Below are 22,357 nucleotides of genomic sequence, written 5' to 3' on the forward strand. Positions count from 1 at the left end.
CCTGGTAATGTCCTATTCATCATGAACATGGGAGGCATTAGAAGGGCAGTTATCATTCTGAGAACTAGAGAGAGGAACTACGGGGGAAAGGCTGGTAGACCGTGCTCATCTGCAGCTGATGTAGTTGAGTTTTGGAAAACAGCATCTATTGTATTGGTAGAGATCGCTCTCTGCATTAGTAAGCCCTATCCCTTGTACGTAGCCTCCCTTTGAACCCCATATTATCTATCCATTGTAGATATTATATAGATACTGTATTTGCCTGAAGTTTCCTATAGGAACACTAAGTCCTTGTAACAAAGTGCCACGCATGCTCAGATCAAATTCCTATATCAAAGCTATTGGCTACTAGCCTGAACGTAGTCCCATTGTAACGAAATTACGTCATCACGTTCTGAACGATCGGATTTTCCGACAACTTTGTCCGCCCGTGTGTATGCAACAGTTTCGGACAAGATCCGTCAGACAAAATCCGACGGATTTGGTTGTCGGAATCTCCGACCGTGTGTACAAGGGCTAACACTGCCTGTGTTGGCCAACATGAGCAGCAAGTGAAACCTAAGAAGAAGAATGACTTCATGATGAAAGTAATTAAACCCAAAACAAACAAAGCGTGTACGCCAAGTTTTATAACGAATACTTTTAGAGGTTCTTGTCATAAGTAGAGCGTGAACTGATAATCCCAATACACCTTTCCTACTTGTAACATTTTCTATGTATGCCTCATTTCTTTAGTTTATTAACAATTAAATGTTTTTTCCCCACTTTTTTTTATAGAGTATGAACAACTAAAGGAAATTTAGAACACAGAGAAAGGGACTTTATTAAATGCAGTGAAAAAACCTTTTCAGAGCATTTTGACACAATATACTGTATATACTCAAGTATAGGCTGACCTGAATAGAAGCCGAGGCACCTAAATTTACCACAAAAAACTGGGAAAACGTATTAACTTGAGTATAAGCCTAGGGTGAGAGATGGAACAGCTACTGGGTAAACAATGTCAATCTGCAGCCTCACTGTGCCCACCTGTATTATCAGTGCCCATCTGCAGCCTCACTGTGCCCATCTGCAGCCTCACTGTGCCCATTTGCAGCCTTATTGTGCCCATTTTCAGCCTCACTGTGCCCATCTACAGCCTCACTGTGCCCATTTGCAGCCTCATTGTGCCCATCTGCAGCTGTACCTGTGTTCAGTCTATCATGGACGAGGAGGAGGCAGGGCTTTGTTACAATGGACGGCCCCACAGACTGCATGACACAGCGGGAAAGACCCGCTGTTTTAGCTATCAAAGGTACAAATGCAGATGGGCATGACACAGCGGGAGACGCCCGCTGTTTTAGTAATCACAGGTGCAGCTGCAGATGGGCACCCTCACTCGAGTAGAAGCTGGGGGGGTTTCAGCCTACAAAATGTGCTGAAAAACGTGGCTTATACTCTTGTACATACGGTAATTGTAATTATAAGATGCAAACATGTTTTTAGTTTTAAAGTGTATGGTTCTCATCAGTCATACAGTCAATGGAAATGCAGACCTTATATGCTGTCTGCCTGTCCTGGGGCTGTTACACATCCTGTAAAAACTGTTGCACATGTGCTGGGCCTAGTCATGACAGCAATACTGCTCCATTCACACTAGCGCAGCTCCAAAGTCACATGGCTTCCAGTGCAACTTTGGAGCATGACATTGATGAGACTTCCTGTGTGACTTTGATCTGACTTTACACTCAATGGACCTAAGTCTCACCAAAGTAGTTCAGGTACCTTTTAAAAATCATCTGAACAGGTAACATTGAAAAAAATGGCTGCAGCTTGTCATGCCCAAAGTTGCAAGACAAGTCACACAAGTGTGAATGGAGCCTGTCTTAAAGAGGTATCAAACCCATCAATTTGACAGTTTAAAAAAAAAAAAACACTTGCATGTCACATTGGATGTGCTCTCAGTCAAACCATCAAAAGACTGGTATCTTTACTGATCACATGTGTAGTATCATGACAGTTGAAGATCAAACAAAGGCCAACATGGCAGCTTCCTTGGCTGAAAATGATTGCAGGGTTTAGCTCTGCTTTAAGAGCCACCCCAGCCATCCAATGAAGGGTGCCCAGGTGGCATGAATAGAACACAGTGGCAGAAACAAAGCTGAGAGGCTAATTTCTAAAAAATGAAATAAAAAAGTTTCTGGTATTCTTAGAAGCGAAAAGGTGCCAGGGCAAATAACAAACTTTATGAAGGCCATAGTTTGAAGACTCCTGCTAATCTTTGCTATAATTAATCCGATGTAGTAATTTCAGAACTGACATTAAGATTTGCTCATGTCTGGTAGTTAAAATGACTTTATCGTTACATATATATGTGTGTGTGTGTGTGTGTGTGTGTGTGTGTGTGTGTGTATATATATATATATATATATATATATATATATATATATATATATATATATATATATATATATATATATATATATACAGTATCTCACAAAAGTGAGTACACCGCTCACATTTGTTTAATTATTTTCATGTGACAACACTGAAGAAATTACACTTTGCTACAATGTAAAGTAGTGAGTGTACAGCTTGTATAACAGTGTAAATTTGCCGTCCCCTCAAATTAACTCAACACACAGCCATTAATGTCTAAACTGCTGAGTACATCCCTAAGTGAAAATGTCCAAATTGGGCCCAAAGTGTCAATATTTAGTGTGGCCGCCATTATTTTCCAGCACTGCCTTAACCCTCTTGGGCATGGAGTTCACCAGAGTTTCACAGGTTGCCACTGGAGTTCTCTTCCACTCCTCCATGACCTCATCACAGAGCTGGTGGATGTAGAGGACCTTGCGCTCCTTCACCTTTCTTTTGAGGATGCCCCACAAATGCTCAATAGGGTTTAGGTCTGGAGACATGCTTGGCCAGTCCATCACCTTTACCCTCAGCTTCTTTAGTAAGGCAGTGGTCGTCTTGGAGGTGTGTTTGGGTTCGTTATCATGTTGGAATACTGCCCTGCGGCCCAGTCTGCGAAAGGAAGGGATCATGCTCTGCTTCAGCATGTGACAGTACATGTTGGCATGCATGGTTTCCTCAATGAACTATACCTCCCCAGTGCCGGCAGCACTCATGCAGATCATGACACACCACCACAATGCTTAAATGTAGACAAGACACACTTGTCTTTGTACTCCTCACCTGGTTGCCACCACACACGCTTGACACCATCTGAATCAAATAAGTTTATCTTGGTCTCATCAGATCACAGGACATAGTTCCAGTAATACATGTCCTTAGTCTGCTTGTCTTCAGCAAACTGTTTGGGAGCTTTATTTCGCATTATCTTTAGAAGAGGCTTCCTTCTGGGACGGCAGTCATGTAGTGATGCAGACCAATTTGATGCAGTGTGTGGTATATGGTCTCAACACTGACAGGCTGACCCCCCCACCCCTTCAACCTCTGCAGCAATGCTGGCAGCACTCATACATCTATTTCCCAAAGACAACCTCTGGATATGACGCTGAGCACATGCACTCAACTTCTTTGGTCGACCATGGCGAGGCCTGTTCTGAGTGGAACCTGTCCAGTTAAACAGCTGTATGGTCTTGGCCACCATACTGTAGCTCAGTTTCAGGGTCTTGGCAATCTTCTTAAAGCCTAGACCATCTTTGTGTAGAGCAACAATTCTTTTTTTCTGATCCTCAGAGAGTTCTTTGCCATGAGGTGTCATGTTGAACTTCCAGTGACCAGTATGAGAGAGTCAGAGTGATAACACCAAATTTAACACACCTACTCCTCATTCACACCTGAGACCTTGTAATACTAAAGAGTCATATGACACCGGAGAGGGAAAATGGCTAATTAGACCCAATTAGGACATTTTCACTTAGGGGTGTACTGACTTTTGTTGCCAGCGGTTTAGACATTAATGGCTGTGTGTTGAGTTATTTTGAGGGGACAGCAAATTTACACTGTTATACAAGCTGTACACTCACTACTTTACATTGTAGCAAAGTGTCATTTCTTCAGTGTTGTCACATGAAAAGATATAATAAAATATTTACAAAAATGTGAGGGGTGTACTCACTTTTGTAAAATACTATATATATCTTAAATCTTAATGTCAGTTCTGAAATTACTACATCAGATTAATTATAGCAAACATTAGCAGGAGTCTTAAAACTATGGCCTTCAAGTTGTTCGGGAACTATAATTCCCATCATGCCCAGTCACATCTGTGAATGTCAGAGTTTTACAAAGCCTCATGGGATGAGAGGGCTGTAGTTTGAGGATCCCTGCATTTAGCACAAAGGAGAATATTTAAAAAGCACCAGTCATTAATGGGCATCTATAATAATCTAAATATCCACTCTTGAATTATTACAACAGGATAACTCATGTGGAATCATTCCTTTTTTTTATTATTTACATGTATTCTCTCCCTGTCAAAGAAGATGTGTATAGCCTATAAAACCATAATCTCCTACCTGATCTTTGTGCTGATAACAGACATAAAAAAAGTCATATAACAAAACTACCATCGATATTACATGAAAGGAAGGCTTTGTTAATTGACAGTTTTATCGTCCACCAGCAGCCTGGGCTATGCGTCAGATATCTGCCCTGAGCTGAACCAGGAGAAATGTCAGCCTATATGGCGGGACCCACAGCCTAACACTGGGTTCACATCACTGCACTGACAGGAAGACACTATAAGTGAGTAAATTGCTATTCTGTGGCAAGATACATCCATATTTTTATCATAATGAGGAAAGAATGCCAGAAGCTCTTGAAGGGCCTGTAATGTATAATGTCTCCCAGGGTGGAGGAGACGATTACACAAAGCAGTATGAATACAATTCATACAATGGGAACACAAAGAAGTGATGTAATATATGAAAGATTAAATTCTTGCAAATATTGATCTAACAGGGACAGAAGAGAGAGATGCAAACTGAAACAAATGATATTACATAAAGTTGTGCTCATAAGTTTACATACCCTGGCATTTATGATTTCTTGGCCATTTTTCAGAGAATAGGAATGATAACACAAAAACTTTTCTTTCACTCATGGTTAGTGTTTGGCTGAAGTCATTTATTATCAATCAACTGTTTACCTTTTTTGAAATCATAATGATAACAAACTACCCAAATGACCCTGATCAAAAGTTTACATACCCTGGTTATTTTGGCATGATAACATGTACACAAGTTGACACAAAGGGGTTTGAATGGTTATTGAAGGTAACCATCCTCACCTGTGATCTGTTTGCTTGTAATTAGTGTGTGTGTGTGTGTGTATATAAAAGGTCAATGAGTTTCTGGACTCCTGACAGATCCTGCACTGACGTTTCTGGATTCTGAGTCACGGGGAAAGCAAAAGAATTGTCAACGGATCTGTGGGAAAAGGTAGTTGAACTGTATAAAACAGAATTGAGAATGCTAATCAGCAGTGTTTAAACTCTAATCAAGAAGTGGAAAATGAGGGGTTCTGTTGAAACCAAATCACGGTCAGGTAGACCAACTAAAACTTCAGCCACAACTGCCAGGAAAATTGTCCGGGATGCAAAGAAAAACCCACAAGTAACTTCAGGTGAAATACAGGACTCTCTGAAAACATGCGGTGTGAACGTTGTCAAGAAGGACAATAAGGAGGCACTTGAAGAACGATGAGCTGCATGGTCAAATCGCCAGAAGAAAGCCATTACTACGCAATTGCCACATTTTGCTCACTTTTGTTGCCAGCGGTTTAGACATTAATGGCTGTATGTTGCGTTATTATGAGGGGACAGCAAATTTACACTGTAATGCCGTGTACACACGGTCAGACTTTCCGGCAGAAAGGTGCCCAACATCCTCCTTATTAACTGATGATATAATTGGTTGTTAGGACACTGGTGGCTAGAAAGTTGTCATGGTGCACAATGAAAACCTGTGGCTTTGTGTAACTAATAGGGAGGCTTGATCCACACACTGGCTTGTATACGTTTTTTGGGCAATTTCTAGTTATTTTGCCAAGGCACCCCTGAAGGCAACCTGTTTGATATAGACTGCTCTATATTAACTCTTCTTTTGCATTGCAGGTAAATAATGGATTGCAAACAGAAGTAACATGCCATCATTGAGTTCTTGATGATGGAATGGTGTAGGCCAGTTATGGTGAACTTTGGCACCCCAGATGTTTTGAAACTACATGATGCTTCTGTGCTCTGCAGTGTAGTGGAGCATCGTGGTGTATGCAGTTCCAAAACATCTGGGGTGCCAAGGTTCGCCATCAGTGGTGTAAGCCAGTGGTCAGCAACCCTGTCCTCAAGGCCCACTAACAGGCCAGGTTTTATATATTACCTTGGGGAGATGCAGACTAGAATACTGCAATCACTGAGCAGCAAATGATATTACCTGTGAAGTATTTCAGTTATCTTGCAAACCTGACCTGTTGGTGGGCCCTGAGGACAGGGTTGATGACCACTGGTGTAAGCTGTCCAACATCCACAGAAGGCTACACAATGTTTACATAGATGACACCTTAGACACCTTAGACAAGCAAGGTCTACCAATCCAATCTACCAACATGTGAAATTTGATCAACCTATGTAAGTTAATTAAAAAAGTTATGCCCGCTTTTGCATTACTTTCAGTATAGCCCCATATACAATACATATATATATATATATGTGTGTGTGTGTATTTTTATATATAAATATACACATATTTTAAACACATTTATAAGCAAATTACAATTCTAGCAAGTCTGAAACATAGGCAGGTTGCATCTGCAGCTTGCAAGGTTATACATGTCACCACCCCCGAAGTCCTCCCTATTTGGGCACTCCATTGAATGGGCAGTGGGTATCCAATACTTTAGGGCCTATGTGTGGCCATTCCTCTAACGTCCATCCCTCTAGAATTCCCAGAATTCTCATGTAGTACCCTCAACCCAAAGGACTCTTCAGTACCTTCATTAGAACTAGTTCCCTTGCGGCTAGCCCTGGGACATCAAGCCATGGAGACCAGAGTTTCTCATATTTATTTATTCGACCCCTATGCTGGTATAATATATATATATCTATATATATCCCATGAGGAAACAGTGAATGTGATTAAGGGGGATATTCACCTGAAACACTCTATTGAGCGTGGAGAGGATTTTAGTCCAGTAGCGATACAAATTTGGGCACCACCACAGGGGATGAATAAGATCCCCCCATGCTCGTCTGCATCTACACACGCATTTTTATCATGACCGTTGATGTTGGTTTTTTCATTCCCCCACTGATAGGAGAGTGGGGGTAACCCTTTCGGAGACTTATGAGATCTGTACTTATTATGTACCATACAAGGAAGAAAACAGACATTCTCCTCTTCATCCTAGCAGCAGGAATGTGTTGTGTCTCTGCCAGTCACACATTCCCAGTAAAATATTGCACAAGAAATAATTAGGAGATACTAGAATTAGACAGACACAGCAGCAAAACATTGTTCCTTCCAAGCAGAAAGCTAGCAGTACTCAGTCTTGTGTGGTGTTCCTGATATACAAAGCTTTAGTTAATTACTGCATATTATTAGAGAACCATAAATAACATTTCCTCCAGGAAAACGCTGACCTCATCACTCTGACAGAACTCAGAAGAGGTCAGGCCTGGGTGCAGCCAGAACATGGAATTTTAGGGGGAGGAAACTCAAACGGGAACTCGACCGCTGAAAGGTTCTCATTGCAACATGACTATTTAAAGCTTGGAAAGGACATATTAGAATGAAGGCTCTAAAACATTAATCTTTGATTTGTACAAGAGTAAAAGCATTAGACTATTTGCACGTCTTAAGTTTCACCTTTGGATCCACTTTTAATCCTTTTTTTTTATTTCTATAATAAAAAGGAACAGTTCTTTTATTTGCCTTTGTATCTTTTATAACTTTTATAATGTTTTCTTTCCATTTTTCCCCTGTTTTAAAATACATGCTGCAGCTATTAGCTAAAACTATAGATATCACCTAAGCTACAAGCTATCTGCATTCATTGATGGTTAACATGGTACACGACTCTACTGCTACAATCTGACTCGATGATGCTATTGTGCTTTTTTTTTAAACATAGATTATCTTAAAACGCAAATCCAAGATGGAAAAAAACCCTTGTGGTTGGACACCCTCACACTGCAAAGGTTACATACTAGTTAACTCTATTTGGTAAAGGAAGGGGCTGTATTACTATCAGTGTCATCATGTACATTGCAGGGCTATTTGTCCTACACTGTATGTGAGAAGGTATGAGTGCAACCTCAGGCTGGAGCACCTTAGGAGGGAGCACTTTGGGGAACCAGAAGATTAGGTAATGGGATAGGTAATACACCTTATTACTCTATCCCTAGATTTAAACTGATTGTAAAGGATCATTTTTTATTTTTTAAATAACAAAACATATATTTACCTCCACTGTGCAGCTCGTTTTGCATAGAGTTGCACCGGACATCCTCTTCTGGGGGTCCCCTGGCAGCTCTCGCGGCTCCTCCCCGCATCAAAAAACCCCCTAGGAGAAGCGCTCTCCACTGACACGAATGCTGGACTCGGCTCCGCCCCCCCTGGTGCCAGCCTCATTGAATTTGATTGATAGCAGCGGGTGCCAATGGCTTCCCCTTTATCAATCTATCCAATGCCAATGGCTGCCCTGCTATCAATCTATCCAATCAAGAGCTGGGATCCCGTGGAGAGAGAGACATCGCGTCACCACCGAGGAGATGAAGGGGCTCAAGGTAAAGAAAATGGGGGGGGGGGGGGGGCTGGGAGACCGGTGGCTGACAGGTGTTTTTCCAACTTAATGCATAGGATGCATTAAAGTGAAAAAACAAGAGAGTTTACAACCCCTTTAACAAACATTTAACTCTTGAAATGTGGGGTCGTTTTATTCTTGGGCCCCGGGTTGGGCTTTAACTGGTTCCCAACCAGCCGCGGTAGCTGTACTGCGGCAGATTGGCTCTCCTGCACGAATCACCATCCTTGTACATCGGGAGGCGTACATGGCGATCTGTGGGCATGCTCTCCACAGAGACGCAGAATGGGGATCTGTCAGTGTAAACAAACAGATCCCCGTTCTATCAGGGGAGTAGCATGAGATTGTCTGTTCCTAGTGATCAGGAACAGCGATCTCTCTCTACTCCCTATCTGTCCCCCCCCCCCCCACAGTTAGAAAGCACCTCCCTATGGAACATTTAACCCTTTGATCGCCCCTGGTGTTAATCCCTTCCCTGCCAGTGTAATTTATACAGCACTGATCGCTGTATAAATCTGTCCGCCGCAATGTCGCAGTCCCGCTAAAAATTGCAAATCACCGCCATTACTAGTAAAAAAAAATAATAATAATTAAAATGCCATAAATCTATCCCATATTTTGTAGATGAAATAACTTTTGTGCCAACCAATCACTATACGCTAATTGGGAATTTTTTTACCAAAAATACGTAGAATAATACATATTGGCCTAAACTGAGGAAGAATTTTTTTGGGGATATTTATTATAGCAAGCTAGAGCTCTCCAATCAGCACTAAACATGAGTTTGATGACTGCAGAGCTCCAGGTCTGATGCACTAGGGGGGCATGTAGGACTCCTGCAGAGAGACTGTTGGTTCCCCACAGAGAACAAGAGTTTATGAAGTCAGCACATCTAAGGACTGGTAAGCTGCAGAATCTCAGGATTAGAATGATAGCTCTGGAGCACCTGGATAATTAGCAAAATCAGCAGATGGGTGTAATTCAATGAGATTTATTTCAAGTTGCCAATCCTCCTCATATATCCCTTTATATGAGTATGCAGGCCTTTTTTCTCAGAAAATAGGTGCAGGAACTCAACCATAAGCCCCAACAGTCCCCCCCCCCACACACACACATATACATACCCTCCAAACCACATCAAATAGTGGGTATGGTGAAATCACAATAGTAGTGGGAGGGTTTTAAAGGGGCATTAAATACCAGGAGTGCATTATGTATAGAGTCCAGTGTTCGGTAGGGTTACACACAGAGTGCAGAGTTTAGGTTTTGTGTTACATACATAGTGCAAAGGTCAGGGGTGCGCTAAACATAGTGTGCAGAGCCTTCTCCTACAGCTGCTTACCTCTGCATCTTCCATCCACATCTCACCTTCACCCCCTCTTCTTCCCTAGTACCTCCCTGCACACTGTAGGTGGCTCCACCTCCCTCATTTGCAGGGAGATCATCCAGTGGGGGTGTCAACAGCCACTAGGGTTGCCACCTGTCCAGGATTCACCTGGACAGTCCGGGTTTTGAATCATGTGCCCGGGTTTCAGTCTGCCTGAAAACCAGACACATTATTGAAACTGAGCTGTGACTCCCCAAGTAACCGAGATAGTCACACACAAATCTGTTGCCGTCCGGGAGCTAAAAGTTTGGCATCACTGGGGGGGGGGGGGGGGGGGTGGATGGGACGATGATGTCAGCAAGAGCGGTTTGACCACACCTGCTGTTTGCCATGGTGCATATTGTGCACTACATTGCTACTCTCCTTGGGGCACCCAAAAGGTGTCCCGGGTCTTTTATAATCCTATAGTGTTTACTACTGAAAGAAAAACTGTCTCTGTGACGCTAAAGTGTTTGGGTTTGGCTTGGGGAAAAGGTGGCAACCCTAGCAGCCACACTGCACCCCAGGCACCTACATCTCCCAGGTCCCCATCGTGCTCTCAGTGGGAGCCGCTCAGGAGATCTGATCTGTGGGAGCCATTGGAAGACAAGCTGTCACTTGTAAACACAGAAGCCGGACTTCTGTGTTTACAAGTAATAGTGGTGAGCAGGGAGCAGAGGGCCTGAGCCAGAGGTGGTGGAACTGAATTCCACCAAGTTCCAGCTGAAAAAAAAGCCCTGTGAGTATAAGAGAGAAAGAGAGAGAGTGGTACGCAAATATATTTACAATGAGGTGACCCATAGAAGTAAAGCCAAAATATCTTTGGCTATACTTGTCCTTTAAGTAAGTGTGGCTCATTGTCACTGTGACCCTAAGGAAACCTGCCCTGAGAAATGTCATGCAGCCATCTCTAGCATTAATGTGCACAGGAACTGGCAGCAAAAAAAGTGATCAGCAGCATAGAGATACTGAAAATAATGAAATAGCTGTTTATGATACACAGCACTTTAATAAACCTGTTATGTAATTTTTTATTTTTTTTGGCATACGTTTACTTTAAGGCTGGCCGTAGATGGATTATTTTTCTTTGACCAGCTAGCCGGCTGATCAAAAAAAAAAAAAACTGATTACCCCATCTGCACATCCAAGGTGGATAAAGGAATCTTCCCCACAATGGTTATTGTACTCTGGCAGCTGGACTCCTTTGCTGACAGAATACACCGATCAGCGCTGCAGCTGGCTGCGAATGCTGATCGAGTGAAACTATACCAACAGTTCCATTCAGAAGGAGTCGATTCCTAGAATCTCCCTAAATTGTCTCCTCTCAAACGGGAACGGGCAAAGATTTAGGTTAGTGGCGACCCATTCAATTTGAATGTGCCACAATGTGCTTCAACACACAGAAAAAACATGCGTTATGGTGCAATGCCACAATCTGAAGTAACTTCTTCAACAAAATGAATTACTACATATTTAGTTCATGTTTCATCCCCATATTATTGAGGTTGAAAAGTTCAGAAAGTGCTTTCTTTCTCTACAATGTTGCAATAAACTCTTACATCAAGTGAGTTTCTCAATTCTAAACATGTTTTGTGTTTCCAAAATATATATTTTAAAATATAATGAATATAAGTAATATGATATAATAAAATAAATATATGATATAAAAGCATAATATAATACATTGTTTTTATAGCATATTCTAAAGTTAGGCTGTTCAAAAAATGTTTTGTTATATTTTTATCATTGGTAAAGGGGTGAATCTTGCAATTAGCTTTTAGGTTGCATTCACACCTGAGCATAGCGTCTTTGAGCGCCTTTCTGTTTTTTTTCCAGACAATTTTGCGCGTTTGTATGCAGCGTTTTTGGGTTTGGGCGTTTTTTTATTAGCCAATAGAGAAAGCTATTATCTGTTGCATCATCTATTTATTTTTTCAGCTTTTTCCATTAGCATTTATTTCTTCTTTTATTATTATTCATTCATTATAATGCTTTTTTGTTAGGGTAAGGTGTTGGAGATTAGTTTAGGTTGGGGTTAGGGTTATTTATTATTATTTTATTCATCTTTTATTTTCTTGTATTTATTATTATTATTATTATTATTATTATACAAATAATAATAAATGAAAAAAATAAATGTCAAATTAATACACAAATAAAAATCATAAATGTCAAATAAATGAATTCAATAAATTAATACTAAGTAACAATAAATAAATAATGAACCCTTAACTTTAACCCTTACCCTTTAAAAAATAAAATAATAATAAATAACTAAACCCTAACACCCCTACACACACCCTACACCCTAACCCTAAAACAAAAATAATATTTTTTTTGTTTGAGTTTAAGTGTTGTTATATTATTATTATTATTATTATTATTATTATTATTATGAATAATAATTATAACAAGAATGTATTTTTTTAAGGTTAGAGAATAATTATTATTTATTAATGTATTATTACATATTATTAATTTATTTTATTTTTATACGATTTTTAGTTATTTGTGTATTTATTTTACATGTATTTATCATATATTATTACTATTTTATTTTTAACATTTTTAATTTAAGCAGAAAATTGTGCAAAAACACACGTCAAATACGCACAAAAACGTGCAAACGGCATGTTTCCATCCATTCCTATGTGAATAGAAATGTGGCGAAAAACTTCCAAATCTGCCCGATTCGAGTGACAAAAAAAGCTCCAGAACTTGTTTGAGCTTCAGGTGTCTGAATCAGCTCCATAGAGAATAATTGATTTTTTCCCCTCCAGCCTTTGGGGCTTCAGGCTTCAAGCTACAAAATGCTCAGGTTGGAATAGAGCCTTACACTAAATAAGTTACTAAAGCTTTTCAAAATATATTCAAATATTGGAATGTTGTACAGTAATTATTTTCTCCAGTTACATGCAGTCAGTCCCCAGTGTAAGCAATCTGATCCTAAGAAATAATGCCACACAATTGTACAATCAGTTTATTTTGATTGTAACATTTCTCTACCGATTAGTCAACACTTAGATGTTTATCACTTTCTATGAAGTAATACCACACATGGACCGTTTTATAAAGTTTTGATTGGCAGTCTTTGACCGTCCAGCTGTGTTTTGGTTCCACTTCTGCACAGCAGAGGGTGTGCCACTCTAGGAAGCCGATGACCTGTCTATGTGGAAGCATAGCAGCCGTATCTATGAGCTGCTGTCAATCAACACAGGCATGGCTGGGCAGGGGGCGTGGCCACAAAACTGACTATGGGAGATACAGGCATGCCTTGCAACAGCACAGCATCCTGTAGCTCCATTTGTTATCCGCAAACTGACCTTGTTTACACGGATCTGCGTCTGAGCTTGGCATGGCCATTTCAACAAAAAGAAAGGCAAATGGCAGGATCACTGGGTATTCAGTACAAACAATAAAAAAATGACAGACAACATTTAGAAAGACCTATATCAGCAGAAAAAAAAAAAACATATATTGAATCTTATTTTTTGAGTAATGACTTTTTTTTTACAGGTCTACAACTCAAATCAAAAACTGGGACATTGGAGGAAAGAGGAACCAGAGAAATTTGTTTCCAAAAGAGGGATCTATGCTAGAACCCCAGTCAGGGGGTTTATTTGTCCCTGTTGCTGATTTTAACTCATGTAATGTCTTTTGAAACTGTCTCTGAGGCAGAAAGAATGGGAAACTCTCTCTGATGGAACCATGGCTAGCACAGAAAAAACCTGGTGGTGGTTCTAACCCTTCCCCATTCTTTGAGGCAGAAAGAAAGGGAAACTCTCTCTGATGGAACCATGGCTAGCACAAAAAAAAACCTGGTGGTGGTTCTAACCCTTCCCCATTCTCTGAGGCAGAAAGAAAGGGAAACTCTCTCTGATGTAACCATGGCTAGTACAAAAAAAACTGGTTGTGGTTCTAACCCTTCCCCATTCTCTGAGGCAGAAAGAAAGGGAAACTCTCTCTGATGTAACCATGGCTAGTACAAAAAAAAACTGGTGGTGGTTCTAACCCTTCCCCATTATCTGGGGCAGAAAGAAAGGGAAACTCTCTCTCTGATGGAACCATGGCTAGCACACAAAAAACCTGGTGGTGGTTCTAACCCTTCCCCATTCTTTGAGGCAGAAATAAAGGGAAACTCTCTCTCTGATGGAACCATGGCTAGCACACAAAAAACCTGGTGGTGGTTCTAACCCTTCCTCATTCTCTGAGGCAGAAAGAAAGGGAAACTCTCTGATGGAACCATGGCTAGTACAAAAAAAACCCGGTGGTGGTTCTAACCCTTCCCCATTCTATTCAAAACTAAAAGGGATTTGTGTGGGCATACATCTTAAAGGAACAGTCCACCCAAACCAATATTTCAGTTTTAGGAAGATACTGATAGGTTAAATATGTCTCAGGAAGACTCTATAAGTGAGGTCTCTGCCCTTCATTTCTTAGGTCTGCATACCTAATGTGGCCATTATGAAGGGTTTCAACTCTGCCCGATGGCTGTATTTATTTTAAAATATATAAAAAAAATCCAATAGGGGTCACTGAAACATGCAAAGGTCGGTGAGAACACTCAAAACTCCCAGACGGATATGAACAGAGTAAGGAATTTTAGAGGGGATTGTTTCCAGGGCATATAAGAAGCCAGGGTTGACTTGGCTCCACCTCTATCTAAAATATTCCTTTAGGGTGGACTCGCCTTTTAAAATTTTGGTACAGAATGTAGGGATTTAAAGAAAAAGAAAGTATTAGAATAGAAAAGAATTAAAACACTCCACCCTCCCCTTGTAACATCACCTGGACCTTCATCCTGCTGCATTTTACATTCTCTGGAAAACATTAAATTGTCGTACAGGAATTATCATGTAGGCAAGAACAAGATCTACATGTCCTCAAAATGCTCATGCCTCCACAAATACACACTTAAAAAAAATGTAAACACCTTAATATGATGTCGCTTCCAGCTTACACACAATGAAATCTTTAAAGATCAATAACAGGACATTTTTCACAGTGCGGAAAATTCTCTCCAAGTGACCCCGTTCCATTCACATTCCATATATGACTTATTTAGACCAGGCTTAGTCACTAAAGAATATCTGCACATCTTTAGCCCTCCAAATTCTCACTGCTGAATTATAATAAAGCTCATCCATCATGGTGTATATTGATGTACCATGCAATACCAGGTTTCACCAGCAGTGGCACTGTGGAAAAATCTAACACTGTAGCTCCTGGTCCTGGAGGAATTAAGAGAAAGCAGGAGACAGGGTGTCTCTATTCTGCTACACACAGAGCGGTCTCTATTAAAATATACCTTGATTAATCCTTTATTTTAGATCATTTTCATCCACAGTATCTAGTGCTGAATCAGAACAGCGGTGCCTATGGGGTGTGCATTATTCCTATTTTCTTTATATTCATAATACATGTTGCTTGGTGGTGCCATTTCTAGACAAGAACATCTTCCATGTGAATGAATGTTATTTTAAACCTTTTTCAATTTAATGTAAAGCACAAATACAATGCATGAAAAATGCATATAGATCTGAATAAAGTATAAGTGGTACTTACTGAATTTACTTACTTCAAGAAAAAGTCTCTAGTTTTAAAATGTTTCTTTTCTTGAACACAGACTCTTAGCTATCATAACAAAAAGTCACACCCTTCAGTATAGTTAGAGCAGCCTTGCTCAAACTTTTTTTTAAGGTAACTTTTAGGTCTGGAGGAATCCCCCTGGTTAAACAAAGTCATCGGTGGTTAGTGGGAAATATGTACTTTACATTTGTGGCCAGTGGGAACAAAAACCCTTACACTGGTCAGTGGGAAGAAAACCCCATTACATTGGTGGTCAGTGGCAAGAATACTCCTTACATGGGTGGACAATGGGAACAATACCCGTTATATTGGTTGTCACTAGGTAGAATGCTCTATACACTGGTGGTCAGTTTGAACAATGCTCCTTACATTGGTGGTTAAGTTTGAACAATGCTCTATACATCAGTGGTCAGTGGGAAGAATTCTTCTTATATTGGTTGTAAGTGGGAAGAATGGTCCTAACATTGGTGGTACGTGGGAAGAATGTCCCTTCTATTGGTGGTCAGTGGGAAGAATGCCCCTTATAGTGGTGGTCAGTGGGAGGAACGCCCCTTAAATTGGTGGTTAGTGGAAAGAATGCCCCCTACATTGGTTGTCAGAGTGACGAAATCTCCATACATTGGTGGTCTCTGGGAAGAATGCTCCCTACATTGGTGGTCAGTGGGAAGAATGCTCCTGACATTGGTGGTCAGTGGGAAGAATGGAAGTAGAAGAAAAAGAGCTGCGCCAATAAAAATGCTTATAATCAAACAGCACTACATTTAGCATAAAGTCCCAGACTTATTAAATTAATAACAAGAGTCCATAGCGAGAAGATCTTTGTGTTGAAAGAAAATCGCTTAGCTTCTAAACCAAACACACCACAGTGATTCCACACTTTTATCGCTAATGTGCCCAGCCACCGACAAAAAGATGCACTTACCAGAAGGTAGAGCGTCACTCTTTCGTCACTCTTCAATTGAAAACGTCATGTCTGACGAAACACGTCTGACGAAACGCATCTGGGAGGGCACGCTGTGACATCACCAAGTTGTACGAGAGGAGGATGGGCTACCGATTTTCCGGCCGGCTTGTTATTTATGCGATCGAACTTTGTTTTTATGTAAGTGCATTTTCGTTTACAATTAAAAGAGTATTGATGATTTTACACTATGGGAAGCTTCTCTCTCTCTGTTTTCTGGGCATACTCATTGGGTGTGAATGGGAGTGTGGAACATCATAAAGATCTACAGTACATGGAGCGTTGTCCCTGAATTGCAAGACACCTGGTGTAGGCGAGGGGTTGTGACTGGCTTGTTACCATAATACTCCTTACGCTCTACCTTCTGGTAAGCGCATCTTTTTGTCGGTGGCTGGGCACATTAGCGATAAAAGTGTGGAATCACTGTGGTGTGTTTGGTTTTGAAGCAAAGCGATTTTCTTTCAACACAAAGACCTTTTTGCTATGGACTCTTGTTATTAATTTAATAAGTCTGGGACTTTATGCTAAATGTAGTGCTGTTTGATTATAAGCTTTTTTATTGGCGCAGCTCTTTTTATTCTACTTCCATTATAGTGTGTGTATCCCACAGTGGAGCAGCAGCCTTACAATTTTCAACATTCACTGTCATTTTTTAATATCATTATTTATTTTGTCACTGATTTTGAATTTTTATTTTATTTTATTTTTCATTATTATGTAGTATTATTTTTAGGTCCCAGCGCGGTTTTACCCCCTTTTGTTCAGTGGGAAGAAGGCCCATTACATTGGTCGTTAGTAGGAAGAATGCAACCCCTACAATGCTGGTCAGTGGCAAGAGTCCATAGCGTGGTCAATGGGAACATCGTCAGTGGTTAGTGGGAAATATGTACTTTGCATTGGTGGTCAGTGCGAAGAAAACCGCTGACATTGGTGGTCAGTGGCAAGAATATGGGTGGTCAATGGGAACATTAATTCTTATATTGGTTGTCACTGGGTAGAATGCTCTATACATTTGTGGTCAGTGTGAACAATGCTCCTTACATCGGTGGTGAGTGTGAACAATGCTCTATACATCAGTGGTCAGTGGGAAGAATTCCTCTTATATTGGTTTTAAGTGGGAAGAATGCTCCTTACATTGGTGGTAAGTGGGAAGAATGCTCCTTATATTCATGGTCAGTGGGACGAATGCCCCTTATATTGGTGGTCAGTGGGAACAATGCCCATTACATTGGACATTAGTGGGAAGAATGCAACACCTACAAGGCTGGTCAGTAGCAAGAATACTCCTTACATGGGTGGTCAATGGGAACTTTAATTGTTATATTGGTTGTCACTGGGTAGAATGCTCTATACATTTGTGGTCAGTGTGAACAATGCTCCTTACATTGGTGGCGAGTGTAACAAAGCTCTATACATCAGTGGTCAGTGAGAAAAATGCCCCTTATAGTGGTGGTCAGTGGGAAGAACGCCCCTTAAATTGGTGGTCAGTGCAAAGAATGCTCCCTACATTGGTTGTCAGTGTGAGGAAATCTCCCTACTTTGGTGGTCAGTGGGAAGAATGCCCATTACATTGGTGGTTAGTGGGAATAATGCAACCCCTACAATGGTAAGAAGGTTACCCTCCTGGTCAGCTAAAAAGATCACTGGAGCCGTGCAGCTCTGATTTTGAGGGACTGTATCTAATTTGGAACAAAGTCCCTTGTCCTTCTTTCCTCTTCATTTGTCTCTCATTTTGGTTTGTTCTATATTAGTTGTTCAACAAAGTGTTTACCAGTGCTAAACCTTTCATTCAATTTCTAAATTGCTGCATTGGTAAATTTCAAAAGCCAGTATAATGGAATAGCAGTGGTAAAAAAAAAAAGCACTTGTGGGTTTAACTAATCATTTTTGTAAAATCCTCCATAAAGGGGTGTGGCAGGGGGTGTCTTGTGCCTACATACTTTTGCTAAATCTTGTTCCCATCTCAAAAAGTTGGGAGGAATGGATTAAGGAATCTTTAACAACTTCTAGAGGAATTCTAGAGTTCCACAGAACCCTGGCTGAGAATGCCTGGGTTAGAGGACATCTAGTGAAGGTTTCTTAGTACAGTACAAGTATTAAAGTCACATTCCAAAATGTTCTACTTGAATAATAAACTGTTGGGTTTGCTTGAACATACTACAGGGAAAGTGCCTCCCTGTAGACAAATTCCAATTGTCCTTTTATACTAAACAGGAGCTTTTTGGTTGCTGTGCACAACGCAGACGTTGTCCTTTCATCTTTTCAAATGTTTGTTAATAGTGCTAGGATCAGAAGATCTTCCAGTTCAAAAAAAGACACAAACTTTTGAATGAAGGCTTATTAATAACTTAGATTAAAAGATAGGTGCTATGTGCTTTTATTTTCAACAATAGAGCTTTTATCTTCATCATCCAATCAGATTTTAGCTTGTTGTTACCTGTGCTCGGAAACCCAAACCAGGAATCTGTTCTGGTCCTATGGACAACAGTTCAACTTCTATTGCTTTTTCTTAGGTTTCGCATACTAGCCAGTGATTGCACTCAGCGTGGTACATTGTTGTGTTAGGATAGTGAATGAACAGACTACATTCAAGAATATAATGCAAATACAGAGCAATCATGAGTCATGTATCAGGAATTGTTAAGGTTCTTGCAACATTTGCCAAATCCTACACAAGGCTGTAGGGAGAGTCTCCAAAGCTTTCTTCTAACTACACAAGCCATGACTGAGTGCAGAGATGAACATGCATGCTCTCACAAATGAGATGTTAAAAACTACCAGGGTTAATTTTTAGGAAATGGGGCAAAAGTAGAGCCATTGCCCATAAGAACCAGACTGCCCCATTTCACCAGTCAATGAGAGAATAAAGTCAAGCTGTTGAATAATGATCCCTTTTAAAATCTCTATCATATGAAGTTCAGACAAGGCAAGAAAACATAGAAACCCCAGAACATGACATTAGAGTGGGGTAACCTTTATTTTTCTAGCATATGTGCCTCTAAAACACTGACAAGCAACATGTGGCTCACAGGTAACTGTGGAACTACAAGAACTAGCATGAATGGTTACCTACATTATCATGGACACATATCTGATGAAAACCACCAGAGCTAGAGATGGTCACCATCAGCAGTTTTGGGGGTTATGCAGTGCCGGGACAAGGTCATCCAGCGCCCGAGGCAAAGATGCCAAACTGACACCCCCCCCCCCCCCTTGGGTCAGGACGCCCTATCCCAGCAATAAACCATTGCACCCAGGGCAGCTGTCCCTCCTACCCACCCCTTGTCCCAGCCCTGGGGTTGGACAAAAGCCACAAGATGCTGTGTTAGTCAGAATGTATATAACCCAACATCTTAAGCCTGACACAAAAGTGGAGCGGTTACCCATAGACGAGGATGTTTAGTCATATGATTTGACTAGAGAAATTAAGAAAAAAAATAAGTTGCTTTGGAGAATAGCTTCACCCCAGTTTATAGAAACCAGTAACTTGAGGATCAGACTAATGACTAAGCATTTTATTTTTTAGAGACTGCTCTACAGAACATGGCATCCCAACATCCCCTAAAATGTGAAATAAGCTGCTGTATGAAACAAGACAACCCATTTTCTATTGGGATGTGAACTGAGCTGCTATGTGAAGCATGACATCCCAGAATCACCTGGTATATGAATGAAGGCAACCCAGCATCTCCTGAGATAAACTGAGGCTGCTATATGAAGTTTGGTATTCCAACATCTCTTGGGATGTGAACTGAGCTGCTTTATGAAGTATGATATCTCAGCATCTCTTGGGACAGGAATTGAGCTGCTGCATGAGGCATGGCACCCCAGCATCATCAGAGATGTGAACTGAGCTGCTATATAAGGCATGGCATCCCAGCATCTTTTGGGATGTGAACTAAGCTGCTGTGTGAGGCATGGTATCCCAGCATCTTCTGAGATGTGAAAAGAGCTGCCATAAGTAGAATAGAATCTCAGAATCTCTTAGGATGGGAACAGAGCTTCTGTATAAGGGCAACTCCAAACTCCAGGGCGTCTCCTGAGATGTACCCCGAGTTGGTATAGGAAACATGGCATCCTAGCATCTCGTTGAGAAATGAACTGAGCTGGTATCACAGTAAAACTTGCAAATTAACCAAATCTAACCATAACCTGACTAAAAATGAGAATCTAACCCTGTTACATGCCTTTTGAGAGGCTGAGTTTGGTATAGTATATCCTGCAGTCTTTGTAGAACCAAATCTCCTGCTACTTATAACCTGACTGCAATGAAGAATCTAAGACCAATTCTTTTAAGGGGCTTGTGTTTGGTAAAGAATCATATCCTGCAGTCACCACAGAACAAAACCTCCAACTGATTATAACCTGACTGCAATGGAGAATCTAACCCTATTAAGTCCCTTTTAGGAGGCTGGGTTTGGTAAAAGGATCAGGTCCTGCGGTCACTGTAGAACCAAATCTACAACTTAATTATAACCTGACTGCGATGGGCAATCTAACCCTAATTTTAAGAGACTGTGTTTGGTAAATGATCATGTCCTGCAGAACCAAAATATCCGACTGCTATAGAGAATCTAACCATGATTTGTCTTTTTTTAGGCTGGGTTTGGTAAAGGATCGTGGACTTGTCTTTTTTCAACCTAACTATGTAACAATGTCCTGCAGTCATTATGAAAACCTAGCCCATAAAATACCAGGGGGGCAGCATTCCATGCAATTTGAGGATTAGATAGATTATTGGACTCAGTTATAATCTGCCAGGGAGGCAGTAGGTCGGGTCTCTGGGGACAGTAAAGTGACAGCTCTGTGGTGACATACAGCTCCCCAAACCCATCTGACACCGATCAAGCTGTTAGCTGTCAGTGACATCCCTGAGCACACATCGCTGTCAGTTCACATAGCTAACCTGCAGGCTGGATGGATGTGCCTGTCACTTTTCACAAGACTTTTGTCGTTTTAGCAACCTGACAACCAAGCTAAAGTCATTTCCCACAAATGTCCTCCAGGTGTTTGATGGCATTGATTGTAGTGAGGGTCACATACACACCAGTGGTGGCATAAGGGCACAGTGTGCGTTAATACGCATCTATTTGGTGCACTCCATAGTACTAGTCTCTAGAGTATAATCAATTCCATGGCATGGAGATCTTAGTCTGGGTGTTCTATAATCCTGCCAGGGACACCGGAGATCAGGACAGTTTGCAGGACCATCAGCTTACCTTTTGCAGGAACCTCTTCCAAAAGTAGACCTTTAGCAGAGAGGATGGAGCGCTGCTGCCAGTGTCGGTGCGCTTCCCTGTTCGCTCTCCTCCGCGCAGGGGGGAATGCCTTACAATTGCCCTGTCAATAGAATGACACCCCCTTGATCTCTCTCTCCTCTCTCTCTCTCCGAGATTGAGAAAGCCTTAATTGGTAAAATAGCAAAGTTAAAAAAAAAAAAGAAAAAAAGAGGGGGGAGTTTATGGCAGCCTGCAGTGGAGTTGGGAACCCCGCCCCCCTGAGCATTGGATGAGGTCAGCCTTCATTTTCTCAGAAGCCTGAATTTCTGCACAGCCTCAAGGCAAAAAATGGGATGCCTGCTCCTAAGGAATGTTAACCCCTTCACCAGTGAGGAGGAGGGATGGGCATGTAGTAGTGGCTAAGATCCAGCGCTGCAGGGGATGCTGAGAGATCCCCGGTACAAGCAGCTC

General features: G+C 41.1%; 1 protein-coding gene across 4 annotated transcripts in view; it reads right to left on the bottom strand.

Moving 5' to 3' along the window:
• Positions 1 to 22,050, bottom strand: part of FLNA (filamin A) — a 157,567-nt gene extending 135,517 nt beyond the window's left edge. For all 4 annotated transcript variants that reach the window (XM_077479050.1, XM_077479048.1, XM_077479049.1 and 1 more), the window contains exon 1: positions 21,887 to 22,050. The gene's annotated coding sequence lies outside the window, so the exon portion shown is untranslated. The remainder of the gene's footprint in view (positions 1 to 21,886) is intronic.
• Positions 22,051 to 22,357: the final 307 nt, after the last annotated feature.

This window comes from Lithobates pipiens, unplaced genomic scaffold, assembly GCF_037356315.1.
Source record: "Lithobates pipiens isolate NorthernLeopardFrog02 unplaced genomic scaffold, aLitPip1_a1.2 Scaffold_1, whole genome shotgun sequence".
Classification (NCBI taxonomy): Eukaryota; Metazoa; Chordata; class Amphibia; order Anura; family Ranidae; genus Lithobates; species Lithobates pipiens.